Below are 5,081 nucleotides of genomic sequence, written 5' to 3'. Positions count from 1 at the left end.
ATACAACATCATCTTATTGGGATACAAACAAACCTCCAGACCTCATACTAAAACTGTATAGCACAGTATAATACTACTAATTTAAAAGGCAACGGCATGTTAAGGCTTTCTTCTCTTCATGTACTGCTCCTATGGTATGTGCTCCAGTTATTTTTCTGGTAAACAAATTAATTACAAAAAAGGCCTCTTTTTTCAAGTAGTGGGGAGTGCTATGAATCTTTATGTAGTTTATGACATGTAACTAGGACTTGCATGGTTTTTTATCCCATAGGTTTCATAGGACTTATATGTAGGATATTATGTGCATGATGTAAAATCTGCTAACATTAGTCTTGATTGTGAAATCTACTGCAATGGGCAGACCTTTATTCCCATATGGAGTTCAGTCAGGCTCAGCCTGGAGGAATGGCTCCAACTGCATGGCTCAGACTGATGGAATAGGACCCTGGCTGCTGCCCTTGTGAGTTGGTGCAAAAATAACCCCATGCCACCAAGACTGGCACAGTGACAGTGCATGGAGGTGCCCAGCTATGCCTCTGTCAGGCTCCTAAATGTTTTCCTGGTAACTATCTCTGTAGTATATAGGTGCCACTGCTGGAATACTTAGGATGCCATATACTCTTTCTTTTTTCAGTCAGTACATGAAGGAAAGACAAATGTAGTACAAAAATGCAGATACAACCTTAACATATCCAAAGAGAGAGAGAGAGGGAGAGAGAGAGAAGCATCTAAGATCTGAGCCCATGGTAACTTATCTGTGGGACAAGAATGTATGTTGGTGTCGGCTGGGATTGAGAGGCAACTGATATGGTCAATTTGTTCTGCTTTCAACATATGTGGCTTCCTATGTGGAAATTACTACTTCTAGAAGCACAACACATTAAATTGTATATTGAAGCTTCCCCTTCAGAGGGGGGAGGTTCAGTATGCAGCCATGTTGGTGAAGCCAGCTGCTTCACAGTTTAAAATGGAGAAGGGAAAAGCAGTTGCAATACTCCTTGTGGGTTCTTGGGGTGCCTGGGACCTTTTGCCAATCGGGGGGTATTGCAGTGTTTCCTGCATACAGAAAACTGGACAACTTTCAGTCTAACTTAAGTTCAGTTTACATTAGGGGAAACAATAAAACAAGAAAGGACAAAAGAAAAGTCCAAAGAAGATAACACAATGTCTCAGTCTTCCTTGTAACATGTTGCATCGGTTCAGAATAGGATGTTTCTTTCCACTGTGAATAGGCAGAATTCTTAAAGCGTACAGGTGCAGTGCACAGAAAACAATGTCACATGCTGCTTATATGGCTGCCTATAGATCAATAATTCACTGCTGGCGCCACACCCACTGGTGTAAGCCATAGACAGGGATCAGCTTGAGTATTCTTATCCTTGTGGTTTTTAAACCTTGTCCAGGCAAAAAAGGGACTTGTGAAAGCTTTTCATTATCCAAGTGGAGAATTATCATAATATTTCCAAGCATGGGCAAAACAAAGTAGAAGAAAAATTTGTTGGTTTTAAAAATTTCCTAGTTTTTAAATTGGGATGATTTTGGATTATTTTTTCTTCTCTTCCTGGTAAAACCTGCAGGAGGGAAAATATACAAGCCCAAATAATTCCAGTCTAATCAAATAAGTTTTTTTTGAAGCTTAGAGCTATGTACAGTGCATCTTTAAAAGTATATTTTCATAGCCTCCACATAGGAATATATATTTTTTCCATAATATTTTAATTTGAAAACATTTATATTAATTGGGGTTTTAACAATTGGATGCTTACTCTTCAAATAATTCCCTGTAAGTGCAATCGTTTACCTATATAGTGGCAGTTCCAGAACTAGAACTTGGGGGAGAAAATCCACTAATTCATTGTAGTCCCATTTAATTTTATTGGGCTTCTAGATTACTTGCTTGCCATCACTCATAACTAGTCTGCTGTATGCCACATACACAAGCCACAGGTTGGCCACCCCTGCTTTATAACAAGAGTTCTGATCTTCTGGCTAGTTCTTCCTAAGTAAAGCTTGTGTTCACACGGAACCCCTCTGGCATCATTGGGCTTCAGTGCAGACCCACTTAAAGGATGGGGGCTAAGGAATAAATCTGAAGCAAATCAGAAGCAAAAGTGACTGTTTTCCAACATTTACGTTAAAACCTGTGCTTTTAATAATGATTATGTATAAAGTTTTGCTGAGATCATTTTGACAGCACAGGTATAATTAGCAAATCAGTTTTCTTTTCCTCTAGGAATAACATGAATTAGTTTCAGCTTGAATATTTACTCTTTTTCTACATTAGAAAACCAGATCTTATTACTTTGGATAATGAAACTTGGTTTGTGGATTAGTCAACACAAAATCTGTGCTGACCGATGTTGCCTGATTTTTGTAATTTGTAGGAAGTGGCCCAATATGTGGTGCTTTTAGTAAAGCCACAAATTTCAGAATTATGTGATTCCATGAAAATCTTAGCTGTTATTTTTAAAAAGGTTTTAAACTACTTGGTTGCAGAGAAAAGCTTCAAGAAACCTGTGTTCACCTTTATGGCTTGGATACCAAAGGCAGGTATGAAGAACACAATGGGCATGTCTACATGTGCATTAATGTGATTTTCCTAAAGCATATTAAATTTAGTACCTCCAATATGAGGTAATAAATAAATGTACATCAGGTTGTGCTAATGCATGGTAGTGCAAGCACACACATTTTAGGTGATGCTTAATGTGCACTAACCTATTTCAGGGGTTCCCAACCTTTTTATGCTGAGGATCGGCAAACAGTGGACTGGGAAACTGCGGACCAGCAGTGACTTGGCATACTGTGGGCAGGAAGCCAAACTTTTTTTATACTCAGTATAAAAACTGGCTGCCAGTCCGGAGTATGCTAGTCACTTCCAGTCCGCAGTTGGTCAGTCTGCAGTTTGCTGGTCCGCAGTCACTTCTGGTCTGCAGCAGTCAACCTTCCTGCAGACCAGCAGCCAACCCTTTGCAGCCCAGTACCAGGCTGCGGCCCGGGGGTTGGGAACTGCTGGCCTATTTTACTGCACATTAGCTTATTAGCATGGTTTTTAAGTGCTGCTTTAATGCGCAGTAGAATAGGCTACAGCACATTAAAGTGCACATGTAGATGCTCTCGTTACATATTTATTTTTAAAGATTTTTTTTTTTAAAGCCAGTATCACAATTCTTTGTGGGACAGACTCAGTGTATGCTTAATTTCAGTACCATGCTTAATGTCACTTGTCTCACACAAACCCGTAACAAGCTGTTTCGTGCAGTCCCTGTTTCCTTTTGTGCATTCCAACAGCCCTGCCACTGCCTCTGCTGAATTGAGGCTCTGGGTTTAACAGGACTGAACCAGTCTGAAAATGCTGCCATCAGTAATCAGCACTGCTGAAAGCAAATATTTAAAATAATACCATGTAGTATCAATCAGCCTGTACTTGAGGTTTGAATTAGAAGACTAACACTGTTCCCCACGCCTTACGAAATAAGCTCCCTCCACCAAAGTGAAAGAGCTTTCAGTGTACTATAATACCAGTTGTCTACGGATCTCCTCAGTCCCTGTAATAATGACTTCCCTATTTACTGAAAGACTGTCATTCTGGTACTGAGGGACTGGTGCTGCTGAGGAGTCCCTGTACAGACAGCTCTTTGGTGGAGATGCAGTTTATATTGGAGAAAGTTCTTTTGCTGATATAGCTTAAGTGTGTTCCCTGATGGGAATAAGCTATAGCAGGAAAGGACTTTTTGTTAACATGCTGGTAGGTATTTACTGGCATTGCTTTATCAGATTAGTGGCTTGCTTTTTTCATTGTAAGTAGCTACTCATAGACACTATGCTACTAAAACGTTGTCGTGTAAAGCAGGCCTTAGGGCTGTAAGGCAGTGCATCTGCCCACATGAAAGCAGTTTCACTGGCATAAAGGTGCTTTGTGCTGGTAGAGGTATTGCTACCAAGACTGGAATGAGTAACCATTATAGCAAGGCAAAGATTTGTTTGTTTGTTTTTTTGCAGGGGTGGGGGGAGGACGTTGTTCATTGGGTCCAGGGCAGAGTTGGAGTACAGTTGGGCATGCTTTTCCTTTGAGGACGGAGCAAGTGAACATAGGGAGCAGCGCAGGATCATCTTCATAAGGATATCTGTGTCAAGAGCATCACCACAGCACTGAAAATAGGTGAGGTGTTTTCACAGAAAATGAGGGCTGGAAGGGACTGCAGGAGGCCATCAAGTCCAACCCCTGCTCAAAGCTGGACATCTCCCAAGTCAATCATCCCAGCCAAAGTTTTGTCTAGCCAGGTCTTCAAAACCTCCAAGGATGGAGACTCCACCACCTCTCTGGGGAACCTGTTCCAGTGCTTTCCTACCCTCGTAGTGGGAGAGTTTTCCCTAATATCCAACCTAAACTCCCCTTGCTGCAACTTGGGACCATTGCTCCTTGCTCCGTCACCAGCCCCCGCTGAACACAGCCGGGCTCCATCCTCGTGCCAGTGAGCGCTCGTGCGACCTCCCCAGCCCTGGGGCTGTCCTGATCTCTCGTTCACCCTCCAGTCTGCTGGTTGCAGCCTGCCTGAGAAGCAGAGGGCGGCGGGGAAGAGACCTCCCATGGGCAGTTGCGGGGGGGGAGGGGCACAGTAGCGGTGAGACCCTCCTCCCTCCCCTACACCACGCCCCCGACCGTCGGACGCTAGCACTATCTGGGGGGAAGGAGGTAGTACACGACACCAGAGGGTACTACCATTGGCCGCGGGGCGGGGGGCGGAGGGCACTACCATTGGCTGCGGAGGGTGGAGGGCACTACCATTGGCCGCGGGAGGTGGAAGGCACTACCATTGGCTGCAATTGTCCCCAGCCACTGCTGGCGTTAAGGCTACGACACCTAATTGATTGCCAACATTTTTTTTTTTTGCTCTGGAAAACAAGAGAGCGCCCCTCAGAGGGGCTGGTTGTGGGCAGAAGCGGAGCGCAGCACAGTCCCCCTCCCCCCTCGCCGGGTGTGTGGCGCGGGCAGCGTCCCACGCACGCGCACAGTAGCGCAGCCCTCTGCGGTCCGGAGCCCCGCGTTCTGGGGCTGCCGCTGGTCCGAGTCTCGGCTC

Source organism: Alligator sinensis, unplaced genomic scaffold (genome assembly GCF_000455745.1).
Source record: "Alligator sinensis unplaced genomic scaffold, ASM45574v1 scaffold442_1, whole genome shotgun sequence".
Classification (NCBI taxonomy): Eukaryota; Metazoa; Chordata; order Crocodylia; family Alligatoridae; genus Alligator; species Alligator sinensis.
Note: the sequence above shows the minus strand (reverse complement) of the source record.